The sequence below is a fragment of the Sminthopsis crassicaudata genome, chromosome 2 (assembly GCF_048593235.1).
Source record: "Sminthopsis crassicaudata isolate SCR6 chromosome 2, ASM4859323v1, whole genome shotgun sequence".
Taxonomy (NCBI): Eukaryota; Metazoa; Chordata; class Mammalia; order Dasyuromorphia; family Dasyuridae; genus Sminthopsis; species Sminthopsis crassicaudata.
The window spans coordinates 683,986,229-684,005,154 of NC_133618.1; the positions used below are offsets into that span (position 1 = coordinate 683,986,229).

At 39.3% G+C, this 18,926-nt stretch overlaps 1 protein-coding gene across 1 annotated transcript in view; it reads right to left on the reverse strand.

The window, feature by feature from the left end:
• LOC141559132 (uncharacterized) overlaps positions 1 to 18,926 on the reverse strand; it is a 123,038-nt gene that overhangs the window by 90,320 nt on the left and 13,792 nt on the right. The gene's annotated exons all lie outside the window — the stretch shown is intronic.

The window sequence follows — 18,926 nt, forward strand, 5'->3', positions numbered from 1 at the left end:
GCCCAGTCTGGGAGGGTCTTCCTGGTCCCAAGAGCCCCGCCCCGTCCCTCCCCCAGCATGCTGGAGCCCTCTCCTCCAATCACACTCAGGGCCTGCCCTTCAGGGCTCCCAGGGCCTCTCCCACCTTAGACCTGCCCCCATCACAAAAAGCTCTGCCCTAACCTCCTCCCAGGCCTCCCGCCCCGCCCCCAGGCTGGGCCCGTCTGAGGCTCCTCCCCCCACTCACCCGCCCCTCCTCCTGCCCTGCTGAAGCTGCCTCCCCAGACTAAGCCCCAGCCTGGGAGCCCGGCCTCTGAACCACGGGGAGGAAAAGGCTCTCGGGACAAGCGGGCTGCTGGCCCGCCCGAGTCATCGGAAATCCGGGCCGGATCGGATTGAGCTCTCCCCTTGGCAGTGTGATCTTTGACCCTCTACGAGCGGAGCAGACCTTAAGGCGAAATCCTCTGGAAATTTTGCAGTAAAACGTGGTGACGAGGGATAAGAACCAGGAAGAATGAAAGGGCACTGGATCAGAACTAGTTCGTCCTACTCTATCGATACTAGTCGCTCCTCTGGCTATAATTTTATCGGATTTTGAGTATTCTCCCCCAAATTCTACTCTCCTCAAGCCCTTATCATCCTCCCTAATCAGCGAGTGAGTGAATCGCCCGTTAGTTCCTTTACCCAGTGCCCCGCGGGGCCGCAGAGGGTTCTTTCTCACGGCCGGAGCGCTGTCTGCCCCAGCCGTGTGGGACCCCCAGGACAGCAGGTGCCTCCTCCTGTGGCTCCCGGTGCTTAGCCCAGAGCCCGGCGTGTAGTGGGTGGGCTCTTAAAGGTTTGCTGACCTGAGAAATAAGCTCATCTTGGACCACGCCAACGCTTTGGACTCTTCCAGGAGAACTTCATGCCCCTAAATCCAGAGACATCTCATAGAGTCCTAGAGCGGGCCATCCCTGTCTGCATTCTGTGACATAAGGCTTCAAAGTTAGGGAGGGACTGTGGTCACTGTGCGCTGCTCCGGCCAGACTGTGCTTGGATACTGGCTTCAGTTCTAAGCCTCACACTGGAGCAGAAAATCGCTAAGCTTTAGTCTTCACACAGGGGCTACCAGGGTACTCCAGGGTCTTCGGTTCATTCTGTTTGAGAACTGACTGAAGCAGCTTGCAGTGTTTAGCCTGAAGATGACTAGACCTGGCAGCGAGGCTGTCTGCAACTGCTGAAGGGCTGTCTTGGGAAAAGGAGGTTTGACTTATTTGCTTGGCCCCAGGGGGAAGAGATCTTCCTGACCATTATTAGAATCCTCCCAAAGCGGTGGAATGAGTTGCACTGGGACATAGTGAGTAGGTTCTTTGCTGAATGTCTCTTTCAACATTACTTTTCTGTGCCTCTGCTTCTTTATTAAAAAAAAAAAAATCATTTTTGTCATAATAGTAACTTAGAAAAATACATGTTGTTGCCACTTATTATTTTCAGTCTTTCTGAGGTTTAGTGTTCTCTTCTTCAAAAGATGAATAATGATCCTTGCTCTGGCTGCATCTTAGGACTTCTGTGGGGTCCAGATGAATGTAAAATAATATATATTGTCAATAATTATTATTAAACACATTTTCTGTGGACGTTCTGTGCATATAATGCCCCCCCAAAACAGGAGAGTTCAAATTTCATAGTGGTATACCTAGCTATTTTGGGAATTCATTTGAATGTTTTTAGCTAAAGACAATCCCTTGACCTCAGCCCCAGCCCCAGAGGCAGCCTCAGCTCCAGCCCCATTCAGGAGTGGTACTATAGAGAGTATAATTAAGATAATTGAGGAGCAGAGTTTACTTGTAACCTGGGTACAGATTGCTAAACTCTTGGCTACATTAAGACGCACATCCCCTTGGTTCTTAGAGGAAGAAAAGATAGATGTAGATAAATGGAAGCTAGTGGGATTTGAAATGAAAGAATTTCATGTAAAAAATGGGCCTCGTTCAATTTCTGGAGAGGTATTTTATATCTACAACATAGTTCAATTAGCCTTAAACTATCAAGCAAGTTGTAGGAGAAGGAAAAGTTTTAAAAATGAACAGAGGAGGAAATGTGAAGAAAAAAGGAAAGATCAAGATCTTGCCCAAGAGCAAGAGGATTTAAATGAGGAATTAGGGTATGATTCTCTTGAAGAAGCTTCAACCCTGCCTAGAGAGCAGATTATTGACAGGCCCACATCAACTCCACCTTCAGAGGTGGAGGAAGGAGGAAAGGAAGAGGCAGAAACACAAACAGAATTGCCTGTGAAGCAGCCTAAGCCTATGACAAGATTAGAAAAAGCATTGGTTAAAGCCTAATCAAGTCACAAAATAGATGACTTTTCCTTATGTTCCTAGCAAAAGAGAATGACAAATTTTTAAAAAATGACTTCAGTCATCATACTTTCAGTACCTGGTTGAACTATTATTTCAAGAAGCAAAGAACCTCAAAAAGAATTGGCAATTCTACAAATTCTAAGAGGTTGTTGATGGGGATGGGGACGGGCATTTATTAAGTGCCTTCTATGTGCCAGGTAGTCCAAGACCCTCACAGCAATCCAGGGAATTAAGTGCTATTAATATATTCATTTTACAGTCAAAGAAATTGAGGCAGGCAGATGAGAAGTGACTTGCCCAGAGTCAAATAGCTACAAAGTATCTGAAGCTGAATTTGAACTCAGGTTTTCCTGACCCTGTGACTAGCCCTCTCTATGCCACTTTTTAAATATTACTACTACTACTATTATTATTGCTTATAACAAGTAGTTATTATTTTCAACTAGTAATAAGATCAGTATTAATAACCATTTAAATAATTTTTTCCTTACTTATAACCCAAATTTTCCATCTAACAATGTCATTTTCTCTTTTTATATCACTATTAGGGATGAGGACTAGACTTGTGATTGCTTGGACTTAGATAAAGCTCAGGTGAAGAAACCCTTAGCCTGGATTATCTCTGGTCTGAAGGAGCTGCTAAGAGAACCCTTCTCAGGATTGGTTTGTCCAACACATACATGTTAGAGATTAGACTTTAATTCAGGATTCTTGCCTTCAAGATCTTGATGTTAAATTGATGCCTCTTGTGCCATCATTAGCTTAACAAATGTTTATTAAGATCCTGCTTTGTTCTGTTGGGGATGTTAACCAATGAGTCAAAAAAATAGTCTCTCCCTTTAGGGAACTTCCCCTTTTGTAGGAATGTAGAAAAATTTTCACTCTGATTAACAAGCATTCCAATTTATAAAACCTATTATTACCCATCCTTTAAACATTTTTTCTTTGGGCTAAACATTTGAATGAAATTCAAATAAATAGGACCATAGTCTTCAAAACAGAAGGGTATACTGGAGCTTACTTGCATTGGCATGGAGGGGCTATTTGTTAAATTTGAAACATGAGCATATTAACTTCAAAACTCAGTTCATGAAAAAAAATGTTCTAGTTGATTACTTAAACTCAAGAAAGAGATGGGAAAATGTTTATAATTGAATTACACCTTAAAAGTACATCATGTCTTTGCAGAGAACCAGTTGTTAAACATTTATCAGCATACCCAGGTTACATATATTAATATTTACGTTATAAGCTCTAAAATGGAATAATTTAAAATATGTATTTATTAATTCATGTGTAAATAATAAGTAATCAACTTATTATGTGTTAACATAACACATTTTCATGAAAAATTTGTTACTAAAGAAAGAGTGAGAATGACATTGTTTTACATATTTTTGCAAATCTTTTTGTTATCTAGGATAATGGAAGGACATTGGATTATCATAACTTTTGCTTTATTTCAATTGTTTTAATATGTTCTCTTGGTTGAAGTATACACACACATAGACACATAAACACACACACATATATAATGACCTCATATTCTAAGTTGGAAGATAGAAGAGCATTTTAATAGTCAAATATTTTATTATTATTATGAAATTGCTTAGAACTTCCAAAGTTCCTGATTTGTGGTCTTGGCCACCATGAGAGGTAAAGGAGTTTGTGAACCTGTCCCAAAGGTGCCTCCTCCAGTCCATTGCTTGTTCAACAGGAGGGTCACTGAGTTCTTCTGAAAAGGAATAATAAACTTTTGTTTTGCTCCTAGGGATCTCTCCAGCTTTTTATTAAATGGTGACCACTCACCATTCTGAGCCACACATTGTTGATTACTTAAACTCAAGAAAGAGATGGAAAAAAAGTTTATAATTGAAATACAACTTAAAAGTACATCATGTCTTTGCAGAGAATCAGTTGTTAAACATTTATTAGCATAACCCTGATTACTATACTAATATTTACCTTATTAGCTCTAAAAATGGATTAATTTAAAATATGTACTTATTAATTCATTTATAAATAATAAATAATAAACTTGTTATGTGTTAACATAACACATTTTCATGAAAAATTTGTTATTAAAGAAATTGTGGGAATAGCATTGTTTTACATATTTTTGCAAATCTTTTTGTTATCTTAGTTAATGGAAGAATGCTGGATTATCATAACTGTTTCTATATTGAAACTGTTTCAGTATGTTCTCTTGGTTGAAGTATACACACACATACACTCACCTATCTATCTATCAATCATCTATCTATCTATAAAATGACCTCATATTCTAAGTAGTTGGAAGACAGAAATATATTTTAATAGTCAAATATCTTAGTATTATTATGAAATAGCTTGGAACTTACAAACTTATTGATTTATGGTCTTGGCCACCACGAGAGGTAAAAGAGTTTGTGAGGCTCTGAGTGCATAAAGAAGTGCATGTGAATACTGTTTGTGACTATTTAGAACTGGAAATAACATGAAGGACTTAGATGAAGGCAGCGTCATTTCTGTAGAAGGTCAGTTATACCAATTATAATTGGAGATGCCCCAGCATGCATTGGGCTGCATTTCTGTGACCCTGGGGATCTTCACATCAAAATTTATTAACTAATTTTCAGGTTGTTGTAGAAAGGAGTCTGGCTTCAGGTTTGAGTTGGATAAGTTGGTCTCTTATTTGATGAACCTCAATTCCATGCAGCCTGCAGGGATGACAAACTATCACCTCTGGGAATCTTTGGCCCCAGTTCTTCTCCTTTTTGTGGCTTGAATAAACCTTTGTTGACTTCATTTTTTCTTTTAGCCTGGTGGCAGCTTGGGGGCAGCTGTCTTCAGGGGTTCTGAGGAAAGACTAGACAGGAAAAAAGTGGGGATGGGGTGTTAAGAGACTTTGGAGGGAGGGGTACTGGTGTTGGGGCCCAAAGTTACCTAAAGCTGATGCTTGAACACAATTTCTCAATCTTTCAATTTGGAGCCTCTGGTATTCTGAATGCACTTCAGAATAGGGAGGCTGAAGAGATCAGGGAGAGCTGAAATGAAACTTGTCTATGAAATATGAAAATAATGACCTTCAATAGGAAGGAGGGAACACACATGAGGCTTGGGCTGTTGCCCCCTCTACCCATTGCCCAGCAAAATAAGCAATTCTGAGAAAACCTTAGAAGGCATAGAAATTCTGGTAGGAAGACCCTCTGAGTACTAAATGCTGCTAATATTGTTTGTCAGGCATACCATTTCCTTCTCCAGTTCATTTTGCAGACAGGGAAACCGAGGACAAGAAAATTAAGATATTTACTATGGGTCACCAAGCTAGTTAGGGTCTGAGACCAGATTGAAATTTCAGATGAGTCTTTTGGACTCCAGGCCAAGCATTCTGTATTCACAGATAGCTCCTAGCCATAGAGCAAGAGCATTACATAAGGGAGGACCAAATTGGGAACTTCTTTGAATTATGGAAAAAACATGAGAGGTTAAAAAAAACAACAACAACAAAAAAAACCCAACTCTACTTCTGCTTCATCGACTAGATATGGCAAATCTTCAAAGAGATGGGAGAATCAAATGATCGTATTTGTCTCCTGGAGAAGCTGTGTGACAGCTGAGAGGCCACAGTTAGACTACATGTGGCAAGTCCTCCAAGAGATGGTGATGAGAAGTCTCTGGTGCAGTCCTCTAGCCTCTGGAGATCTCTTGTCTTAGGTGTCCTGAAGTGAGTGGGGTTGAAGAGCAGCTTCTAGTGAATGTGCTTCTCCAGTACAAGTCGTTTGCAGAGATCTCCTTCTCTGTTTAAATTTGCAACAAAATAGATATTAATACAATCCTAGTCTGCTATTACAATAACCAGGTCAGGTAGTGAGAGCAAGCTTAAACCTTAACAGCACTAACATGAACATCACTGGGCCAGAGAATTTACATTTTAGGCTGACAAATTCAATTAAATAACTCAACCAAAATTTTATATTTGATATACAAAACTAACCCTGTATTTATTGTGTATTTATTAAAACCAGCTGAAAAAATATTACTCTACCTATTCATAAACACAGCGAACACTTGCCACCTGTGCCCCAATGCATTAAACTTCAAGGACACATGCGCAGCACCCGCACACTACCACTTTCCTGGCAAAGCCAAGCCCAGGTCAAGTACATGCTAATTACACATCAAGCCCAGGCTGCCATTGTCTCCTCCAGCCCAACAACACTCCCACTTCACGCTAATGCTCAGATGCCAAGGCCAGGGAGCCAACAACAAACATCCTGGCACCTCACTGCCATGGCCAACAGCTGCCCCATTACCCAGGAGCTGGGCACTAACAGCTGCCTGTTGGGCCTCCCGCTGATTACATGTCTGCTTCCCCCTAGGCCAGCCCTTCAGAGTCAGTAACCTGCCTGCTCCATGTGGAGCCTTCCCCCAGGGAAGGCAGCATCGGTCAGTTACATGCCAAGTACATGCTACCCCCTCATTGTCCAAGCCAGCAACATGAGAATGACACACAAAGGACGGGCCAGTCAAAGGTAATAGAGCCCCGCCTCAACAGGTCAGCTGAGTCCCATTTTCTACAGGCCCTAGTCTAGTAATCAGCTAAAATACATTTAGGATTTCACTACTTGTGACTGGTTAATGCAATGGGGGGATGGGTGCTTCTGGCTCTGGTTAGAAAGCCACAGGTGGTGTCAGTAAGAGACCTTGGAGGAGGAGTCACAAGACAAGCAGGTCCAACCCACTCTACCTCGCTGCCCAATTCTCCCTTGGTTGTTGTTACTTTTGTGGCTGAAACCTGGGGGTCTAGAGTGACAGAGAGTTTGCAGCCTTCTGTGGGGGTTCTGCTCCTTCCAGGCATTCGAAGGTAAATACAGTCCAGAGAAGAAAATAAAGCAATGTAATTTGTGTCGTGTGAGGAAAAATTCATACCATTGACTTACTAGAGTGCCCAAAGAAGGCTCAGCAAAGCTGGCTTACTTTGGTTTCTTCCCGGGAGTCTCATGGTTTTCCCAGACTGAGCTAATGAGTCTGCAAACTTTCTAGATTCTGAAGTGAAGGGATGAGAGGGCCGCTGACCCCTAGGGAAAGTGAAGAAAGATCTTTATGTAGGTGGCACTTGAACTGATCCTTCGGAGCTCAGTGATTTCCAAGAACAATTTATTAAAAATAAGTTCTTGGAATTAAAATTCGTTGCCCTAAACCATTAATAGGGAGGCTTGGGCAGCCAGAGTGTGAGTGATAAGGCTTATTTCATCTTCTAGGTTTTCTTTCTGTGAGTATAGACCAGTGTTTAAATCAGGTGGTTTCATGTGATATTTTGAAACTCATTCACTGTGGAAGGTGCACTGCAATCTGGTGATAAAAGTACAGAAAATATTTCTGTGTAAAGGGAAATAATGATGTCAATTATCAAATGCTATTAGATGTTTTGCCTGGTAAAACGATTGATAGCTAAAGAATAACAAAAGAGCTTTGTTTTAAAATGTCACATATGTGTATATGCATGTTTGTATCTATGTATATATTCATGTGTGTATACAGCTTTCAAACAAATAAGGTTAGGACAAAAAATCCCTGTGGTGTGTGATAAAAATATGAATGATGTAAGTTGATGTCTCACTTGTGTGGGAACAGTTTAATATTTTCAATCAGCAGGGAAATGTTAGAAAAATGAATGTAGAGGAACACAGTTTTTAGATATGAAACTGATGAAGGTTCATGGTAAAGCCTTCAGAGCTACATTCATGAGAAGGTGAGAGAACTTCAATAGGATGGGGTTTGAACTTTTTCGAGGGTATAGAGAATAAGATTAGGATAGTGGAGGGAAAAAATAAGGAATGGGAATTTAAAGGACTGGGTAAAATAAGGAATAGAAGGTTGAAAGAAAGCGGTATGGATAGGGCAAAAGGAGAAGCTAATGAAGAAAATAGGGAGAAAAATAAGATAAAAGGTAATTCACAAATAGTAAATAGAACTTTGTTAAAGATAAAAGAATATGAGTTATTCCCCCAATGCATAAATGAAATGAATGGACAATTTTTCAAAGAAGAAATCAAAAGAATCCATTCTAAACATTATGTGTGGAAAAACACGGTCAAAATGTTCATAATTGCACTCTTTGTGGTGGCTAAGAACTAGAAATTTCAGAGTTGCCTGTTACCTGGGGAATGATCACATAAGTTGTGGTACAAGATTATGATGGAATGTTATTGTACTGTGAGGAGTGATGAATTCCAGATTTTAGAAAAACACGGAAAGACTAGTCCAAAATACAGAAAGGTGAGATGAGCAGAAATAAGACAACATTGTGTACAATAATAGCAATATTGTTTGAAGAATAACTCTGAGTAAGTTACTGTATCTATTATAAATATCCAAATTAACCAGAGAGAGCATATGAAGGCAGATACTATATGTATTAGGAGAATAGATGAATAGAAATGTATAAAGAATAATTTTCATATAAATACTTACTTATATCTAATGGTAGCCAGATTTAGGGTGTTGGAGGGAAGAAAAAGAAACAGAATTACATGATTTTTTTTGTTGTACATTTGAAAGGAATAGCAAGTTGTGTATATTCAATTTATAGTTGTATGTGCAGTCATCATTTTTACTGTTATGAAAATGTTTGTTTTATTCCATAATAAAAAATAAATAAAGAACTGAAACTTAATTTAAAAAACACTAACATCTTATAACTGTCAAACAGAGGGAGAAGAAATGGAAGCAGTTTCATATTTTATAGCTTTGATCTAAAAGATCATTGCAGATGGCAGATGCCACCGTGAAGTGAAAAGGTGCTTGCTGCTTTGAAGGAAAATTATGGCAACTCTGGACAGCATACAAAGAAGTAGAGATGTCACCTTGCCAACACAGAGTCAAAGCTTTGGGACTTCCAGAAGTCTGACTGTGAGAACTGCAGAACAAGGAAAGCTGGTGGGCCACAGAAACAGCACTTCAATTGTGGTGCTGGAGGAAGTCCTTTGGACAGCAAAAAAGGTGAAATCACTCAATAATTAAAGAAACTTATCCAGACCATTCTCTGGAGAGTCAAAGACTGAAGGTGAAATGGTTGAGCCACATAAAAAGAGAAGGTGAAGGCTGGGGATAGGATGGACAGTGCCAGTGCAACCAGGAGCATGACCCTGGGTGGATTTTGACTGCTAGTGGAGGCCAGAAGGGCCTGGCATCCTATGGCCCATGGGGTCAAAAAGAGTTGAGCATGATTGAATGACTCAACAGCCAAATGCTCTATAAGCTTACAGACTTCTTTAAAGTGAGACTGAAGGCAGCTGAGGGGGATCAAAGTATGTAGAGTTTGCAATCAGGAAGATTCAGCTTCATGAGTTCAAATCGAGGCTCATCTAATTACTAGGTATGGAACCTGGTCAAGTCACTTCATCCTATTTGCCTCAGTTTCCTCATTTGTAAAAAGAGCCGGGGAAGGAAATAACAAATGACTCCAATATCTTTGGCAAGAACTTCCTTCCTGTCCTTACAAACAGAAAATCATATGCAAGTGAAATGCTTGGAGAACAGATCAGGTGATTTATCATGCTGGTTTCAAGACAATCATCCTTAATTTGATTAATGCAGAGATTGCATTAATGAAAGCTTTCCTTCAGAAGTGATTGCATGGATGGTCTAAAGATCATCAAGCCTACTTGTCACAAGTCAAGTCTAGTCAACTGAGTCACAAAGTTCTGAGCATTAACAATCTCTTAATTAAGCATGACTTTACTAATAAAGAGGGCCAATGACTTTGACTCAAAGACCTGGAAGATGGAAGGCAGCCCTCCCCCTCCCAAGGGGAGGCTAGAACCATTAACAGAAATTGATAGGTGAGGAAACAATACAAATGGTTAAGAGACTGAGAACATCAAGGGGCAGGGCAATACAATTGGTTCCAAATCTGAAATGTGACTGGGTAATGACCTTTCTTTTCCTCTTGTTTCTTTCTACCTGGATCATGCAGAAATAATGTTTGAGAGATAACAAATCTTTACTTGTACAGAACCGCTGAGAAATGATATTTCCAGGAATGGCATCATCCTGGCTGGCAGGAATTGCACCAGATGTCCTAGAATTGAATCAGGGTAGTCAAAAGTAATAAAGATAATAAAATTCCTTGCCGTGAAGGGATTTGCACTTGGTTTAATATGATAATTCCTTTTGAATTAAAGCTTTTAATGAGATCTGTGCACTCTAACTAGCACTAGAGGATTCTTACAAGGTGCTAAGTCACTGGAATGGAGAGAGATAATAATTATCTAATTTAGCATGGTTCAGCATGATTGATCTGACCCTACAAGGAGATGTCATGGGCCAGAACTTGAAACAAGGTACAAAGTGAAATTGAGGAGACAATGGTCAAATCTAATTTAGCATTGATTTAATCCTACAACAAATAATGGTTTCCTAGTGATGTAATGATTGATGTGTACTACAGTGTGCAGCAAATAAGCAAGAAGCCCTCAGGGCCAAAGAGGACTTTGGGAGATTCAGAGTCAGGAATCAGTCAAGGAGATGTACATGTCAGGCAGAAGGAAGGAAGACAGAGAAGTGGTAGCAGGCTGTCCAGTGGAGAACACTGAAACCAAGTTCCAGAAGGCCTCCAGATAACTAGCCGAGCCCCAATTGAAGGAGATAAGATTTGGAAAGAGACAGTAAAGGATTTGGACTCCTGGCTGCATTTGGGATTATTGAACTGAACTGAAGCCTGCTCCAAGAAAATGATTATATTTTAGAGAAAAGAACATTACAGAGAGGAAAACTGAACTTTTGCATTTAACTGAGAGGAACACCAAACCTTTTCAAGGATACCAGGGAAGTTTTTTCTCTACGACTTTTTGAAGGATATTGTCCAAACTCTTTTTTTGGATCATGGTTTTCTGGTACTGTGGTACTGTAATAATTCTCAGATTATCTCACTTGGATCGATTTTCCAGTGAGGAGTGGGTGTGTATTGATTCTTGCTGTCTCATTGAGTCATTAGCTTCTATTAGTCTAATTCTAATTTTTAATGAATTTTTTTTTTTCAGGTAGCTTTTAACTTCCTTTTTCATTTGGCCAACTTTATTTCTAAAGATGTTTTTCTTCAATGGATTTTTTTCTCCACTTTTTAAAATATATTTTTTTTAGTTTTAAAATGCATGCAAAGATAGTTTTTAACATTCAACCTTGCAGAATCTTTTGTTCCAAATTTTTCTCCCCCCCTTCCCCTGCTCCCTTCCCCTAGACAGCAAGTAAACCAATATAAGGTAAATTCCCTCACACATTTATCATTATTATTATTATTAATTTTTTTTTTGGTCATCTTAGTCAATCTGATATGTGTGATGTAGTAGAAATTGCTCAGAGTTGTCTTAATTTTCATTTCTCTAAGCAGTGGTCCAAATCTATTTTTTAAGGAGTTGTTTTCTTTACTATATTTTTCCCCATCTGGAGGGGATGTGAGAAAACTGGGACACTGATACATTGTTTGTGGAGCTGTGAATGGATTCAACCATTCTGGAGAGAATTTAGAACTATGTTCAAAAAGTTATCTAACTATGCATACCCTTTGATCTAGCAGTATTACTACTGAGCTTATATTCCAAAGAGTTCCTAAAGGGGAGAAAAGGATCCACATGTGCAAAAATGTTTGTGGCAGCTCTTTTTTTGTGTCAAGAAACTGGAAACTGAATGGATGCCTATCAGCTGAGTAATGGCTGAATAAACTATGGTATATGAATGGTATGGAATATTATTGTTCTATGAGAAACAACCAGAAGGATGATTTCATAGAAGACTGGAGAGACTTACATGAACTGATGCTAAATGAAATGAGCAGAACCAGGAGATCATTGTACATGGTAACAACAAGACTATATGATGATCAATTCTTATGGACAATGAGATGATTCAGACCAGTTCCAATTGTTCAGTAATGAAGAGAGCCATTTACAACCAGAGATAAAACCATAGGAACTGAGTGTGGACCATAATATAGTGTTCTCACTCTTTCTGTTGCTGTTTGTTTGCATTTTATTTTCTGTCCCAGTTTTTTTTTTCCTATCTTGAACCAATTTTTCTTGTGCAGCAAGATAACTGTATAAATATGTACATGCATTGATTTAACATCTATTTTAACATATTTAACATGTTGTGTACTACCTGCCATCTATGGGATGTGGTGGGGGAAAGGAGGGGATCATTTGGAACAGAAGGCTTTGCAAGCATCAATGTTGAAAAATTACCCATGGATACGTTTTGTGAATACAAAGCTTTAATAAAATATTTAAAAAAAAGAAAATCATAATAATATTTTCTTATTTTCTCTTTCTGATCAAAAGGTTGGAATGATCCTGAAGATTGATGAGGAACATTTGTTTGAGACATGACTTCGATTTTATATAAAAATAAGTGAGTTATAAAGTGAATGCCAGGGAAAATGGCAAGCCAAATAAAGAAAAGAAACATCAAACCAGGGAGGGCAGAATGGAGTATACGCCCAACCTTTTCAGGCAACTGGGAGAGTAAATGAAAGGAAGGTAAGTGGGAGACATTTTTCAGAAAATTCTTGCCCCCTGTTCCATAAATCTTCTGCTTGCTTGTTTAGAGCACTGACTTGTTATTCTATTTGAGGGTATCAGTTGACAAAGAAACTATTTCTCACCAATGATGAAACAACATCAGTGTTAGGGGGGGTCCAGCACTCTATGGTTTTGCAATATCATGAGAGGAAGTGAATAAACCTGTGTTTGGTGGATTGTGGTGGAGAGTTGTATGCTTCTGGCTAGTTTTGGCTAGTTATATCAAATTGTTTCTGACAAGAGGGATACAGTGAGAAAAAAGGTGGCTATGGTACGGGTTCCAACCGATGCCAACAGGGAAAGTCAGGAAAGTCAGCCTCCATTGCTGATGGAGGGACTGCTTTAACCAGAGAGGAACTTCAGAAGAGAGATATCCTAGAAATAGGGACAACTTCAGAGATCTAGGAGGAAGGGAGGAAGACAGCACACATTTAGGGTTAGGATTAGTGATATAGGGTAAAACCACATAAGGATAGTCCTGGTGAAGGAGGCAATTCAACAGCCAAGATAAGGAGAATAGAGGGTGAATCCCAGACAGAGTAAGTGCAACTCACAGAGTGTAGCACCTCCAGGTATGGGTGTTTACCTCTGGCTCTGCTATGGAACAAGTCTTTTGGGGATTCCCACATCAACCTGGAAATTGAATAGATGCCTTTGCAATTGTTTTTATTGTGAGCAAAGTTTAGAGGTCTGATATATTATTTGTTGGGACAGGCTCCTGCATGCCCCATATTTAAGGAGACTTTTGCAGCACTATAAAGTTCTCTTCAGGGACATCTGTGACCACAGGAGCTAGTTATAAGAATTGACTGAGGCGTTTAGGAAAACAACCCATATAGAATTAAAATATAGATGAAATGACATTGCAGGAGATTTACTGATCCAAGGTGAGAGCACATGTTGCTGATTATGCCCTGAATACAGAGCAATATTTGTGTTTCTAGAGAGACTCCTGAGTGTAATGGGCCCTCCAAGTAAGGGTCTATAATGTTAGGGATCATAAAACCTGCCACTAAGACCATTAGTTCTGGGTTAAATGTGTACCTTTTCCACATGGGTAGTTTTTCTTCTAAGGATTACTTTGGTAGTATGAGGAGAAGGGGGATAGAATTAATGATAGGGGGCACTGGCTGCTTCCTTTATATCAGCTACTGCTCTATGATGCAGACCAGAGTTTTGAAATAGGACCACCTACCTGGGTTGCAGAACCTTCAGGTGACCCAACCTTGACAGTGGTGTCCTGTAGGTTCTACCCCATCTAGTGGTGGTATTGGATGTGACAGGTGGAACCACAAGTACATAACCTTGAGTCTGGCTGAAGTGGTAGTGAAGAGTGTAATGTTCTGGCGTCTCTTGATTATAATCCTTCTCTGGGAGGAGGGTTCTTTTCTGTAACTCCTTTTCTCTGGGAGCAGGTTTCTTGGAGCCTCCAGCCAGAGCGAAGGTAGGTGTGGGAATGAATCAGACTGTGCCTCCAAGAGTGTGGGATTGTGGGTTTCCGGGAAGTCTATCCTAGTTGTGAATCTCCATGAGCAGGCTTTTCCTTTAGTTCTTGTGAATCTGCTCTTGTCCAAGTGTCCCGAGTCAGCACCACAGTAGAATCTCGAATCCTCTCCTTCTTGAATCCTGGCTCCTTTTATCCTCCCAGAGAATGGGCTTGTGGGGGTACTCCTTATAGAACCAATGATCTAGCTTCTTTAAAGGTGTTAATTACTTCAAAGGTATAAACTCCTTTCAGAAATCTAAAGGTGTAAACTCGTTTTAAAGGTGTGAACTCTGAATTAGAAAATTGTTAAGTACTGATTTAGCACCTAACAAAGAGGAAACCCCAAAACTCTGAAAAATCCTTAAAGGAGAAAACCTTCTTCTACTCTGCCTCAAGGAGGGGACTCCACCCCAAGCACAAACAGTTTCATCTTTGTTATCTGGCTCAGTCCAGAAACTCATTGAATTCAATTCAGGTTCTAACCTTGGCTGAAACCCAGCCCTGAGCCAACCTGGGCCTCCACCCACAAGCCCCCTTCAGCTTGTAGCCAAGGCTCCCTATTATAAAAGAACCAGACTGGAGCCTTCTCTTTGCAGAGATCCCAAACATGGCAGCCAGGCATAAGCCTGGCACCAAGGATCTCTGCCCACTGGAACACTGGTTCCAGTGCCCTTTTATCTCTTCCTTCAATTTTACTAACTAGACTTTACTTCCAAAGCCCTCTTTATCAATCTAGGTTTTCAGGTCTGTAAATTTCTTTACAGGGGATTCTGTGCCACCACTAGACCTCATTTAACTCTGTATCCTTGCGCCGAATCCAAAGAGGCTGCAGGGGAACTCCATTTGACTCCCTATCCCGAACCTGCCACTAGACTTCAATTAAACCCTAATTTCATTTAGGTACCCCAGTTCTAAACCTCATTAGTAGTGGTGAGCAAGGACTTCAAAGGGACCTTTCCACCATGGCTCCAAGGAAGCTTTTCAGAGATTGCAGCAGATCCAATCATGGGACTGGATTAGGAGCTGAACCTACGTTGTGATTCCTAAAGAATGGGACTGAGAGACAAGTTGGTAAGTCTCTGATATTGTCAGTAGAAATTATCACAATAGATTTCTGTGGGAAGGAGCATTAAGTTGTTATGCTTCCCACCCATGGATACTGTGGTATCAGGAGTCCTAATATTAAGTTTCTTCCTATCTTGCTCTTCCCAGAATTTAATAAGGGAGGTTTTAAGTATCCCATTAACTCTTTTTCATCCTTGATGACCCTGGGTAAAAGGCACAATGTTGGTGCTGAGTGATTGACCAGCAAGAAATCACCTTAGCTAATGTAAGTTTTTGTAAAATAGCTACATCTATTACTATGTGTTTCTTTAAGTACCATACATAATGGAATGATTTTTTTTCCCTAGTAAATTTATTCTTTATACGCATTGCTCTATGAATGTTCTTGGTAGAAAAAAATCAGAGCAAAAGTATAAAACCATTTAAGAGATTGAAAAAAAAAAAAGTAGTGAACATAGCATGTGTTGATTTACATTCAGTCTCCTTGATTCTTTGTATGGATGCAGATGGCATTTTCTGTCCAAAGTCTATTGCTTTGAATCCCTGAACCTCTGAGAAGAATTAAGTCTTTCATAGTTGATCATCACACATTTTGACTGTGACTGTGGACAATGTACTTCTGGTTCTACAGTTTTGACAGTTTTATTTCCATTTTAATCTTACCTGCAATAGTTTCATTTGAGCAAAAGATTTTTAATTTAATATAATCAAAATAATCCAATTTGTATTTCATACTGTAATCCAGTTCTTCTTTGGCCATAAGTTCCTTTCTTTTCTAAAGATCTGAGAGTAGATTATTCTTTGTTCTCCTTATTTGTATACAGTATCATTCTAATGAGGGAAAGGAAAGGGGGAACCCCATTTCTCGGCGCATAGATAATCCCATGAGGCACAGTGTCCCCTGTAAAATGAATTTACAGGCCCGAAAACCTAGATTGATAAATAAAAAGGTTTATTGTAGAAATTTGGAAGTAAAGTTAAGTTAGAAAGATGTCAGGGCCAAAGGTGGCCGGTGGGCGGGCAGGAACCCCTACATGGCTGGAAGGATACCATGTGTTGGTTGGGAGGGCTCCTGCAAAGAGGGCATTCCGGCTCACCTCTTTTATACCAAAAAGATGATGGGCGGTACCCCTAAGTTCTTGTCAGGTTTTCCAGTTAGTTCAGATCAGTTGAGGGCTGAGGGAAGCTGAGCTGAGGGTAGGGGCTGGGCCTGGATATTCAAAGGGTGCCTTTGACCAGGATTTGTGAATCAAGGTCAGCCATGGGTTGGGCAATTAGAAAGGAATCTCAAAGGGACTTCAACCCCTATCGATTCTTTATCTCTAAATCATGAACATCTTTTGATCTTATCTTGATTTAGTAGAAACCTGAGATTGATCAATGTTTAGTTTTTGCCATAATATTTTCCAATTTTCCTAGCAGTTTCTGTCAAGTAGAGAGTTGTTATCCCAGAAGCTGAAGTCTTTTGATTTCTCAGACATTAGAATATGTGTAAGGAAGAATAAGGACAATTTTGCTAGACCAGGCTCTTTATGAAATGGAATAAAGTATATTGTTGAGAGATAGTATAGTGTTAAATCCAATCTAATCCCTAAAGGCCTCAGGAACCACCAGAGTCAGGATAAGTAAAAGTCCTTGGTCTTTAGGGGGAGAAGTTAAAAAAGCAGGCAAACTGTCAGGAGTTTTGCCAAAGATCTCTCCTCAATTCTAGAGTCCAGAATCTTCACCTTTCTTCACTTTCAAAGTGAAGTCTCTGGCCTCTGTCACCCCACCCTCTCTAATCCTAGCCCACAATTCTCTTAACCCCAGTCACTGAGCCAGCATTAACAGTGAGAAGAGCAATTCCAAACACATGCTAATAGAGTCATTGTCCAATAGGTAATTAGCCTTAAGTGCTTGATTGTCCTATTCAAGAATATCTTTTTTGGAGTTTCAGCCCTTTACAATTTTTACATTTTTGGAATATTGAATCATTGTTTTAATAGCATTGTTTTAATTTTTAAAAATAATAATTAATTAATTAGGCAATATTAATTATTAACAAATTATTATTTTATGATTACATGTTAATAGTTTTCCACTTTCATCATTGTAAGATTGAGTTCCAAATTGGTTTTTTTCCCTCCCTCTTCACCTCCCCTGCCCAAAACATCATGCATAGTGATGATAAATCATGCAACTACAATCATGATAAACATTTTCCACTTTAGTCATCTTATGAAAGGAGAATCAGAACACAAGGGAAAAGCCACAAGGGAAAAAAAAAAGTCAAAATTCTATGCTTTGATTTCTCTTCAGACTGTAGTTCTATGTATGTGCATAGCATTTTCCATCTTGAGTCTTTTGGAATTGTCTTAGATCATTGTATTGCTGAGAATAGTTAAGTCTAACATAGTTGATAGATAAAGTTTCTCTTCAGTGTGGATTCTCTGCTGTAGAGTAAGGGATTCCCCATTTCAGAAATCATTTCCCCAATGATTACATTCATAAAGTTTCTCTCCAGTGTGAATTATCTTGTGTCTAGAAGGAACTCTTTTTTTTTTTTTTTTTTTTTTCCTGAGGCTGGGGTTAAGTGACTTGCCCAGGGTCACACAGCTAGGAAGTGTTAAGTGTCTGAGACCAGATTTGAACTCCGGTCCTCCTGAATTCAGGGCTGGTGCTCTGTCCACTGCGCCACCTAGCTGCCCCCTCTTTTTTTTTTTTAATTTAGTTTTTTATAGCTTCTGATTTTCAAAACATATGCATGGATTTTTCAACACTGACATTTGCAAAACTTTATGTATCAATTTCAGCCTCTCCATCTCCCCACCACTCAATTAGATGGTAAATAATCCAACATAAAACATGCTAAAATATCTTAAATCTAATATATGCATATATATTTATGCAATTATCTTGCTATACAAGAAAAAAATCAGATCAAAAGTAGAAAAAAATGAGAGAGAAAACAAAATGCAAGCAAATAACAAAAAGAATGAAAATTCTATGATGTGATACACAGTCAGGTCCCACAGTCCTCTCTCTGGTGTAGATGGCTCTCTTCACAAGATCATCAGGACTGGGCTGAATTATATGTTGAAAAGGGCCACTCAAATTCTCTATAGATTTTATAAAGTAGGACTTTATCAGAATTGTTGATTGTAAAAATGTTTTTCCAGTTTATTGCTTTCCTTCTAATCTGGTCTGCATTGGTTTCATTTATACAAAACCTTTTTATCTTAATATAATCACAATTCTGTATTTTGTGCTCAGTGATGAACTCCAGTTTTATTTTGGTCACAAATTCTTTCCTTCTCCATCAATCTGAGAGGTAAACTATCCTTTTTTTTTTTTTTTTTTTTTTTTTTTTTAATTTGCTCATAATATCATTCTTTTGGTCTAAATCATGAATCTTATCTTGATATATGCTGTCAGATGTGGGCCAATGTCTAATTCCTGCCACATAAGTTTCCAATTTTCCCCAAGAGTTTTTGTCAAAAACTGAGGTCTTTGGCT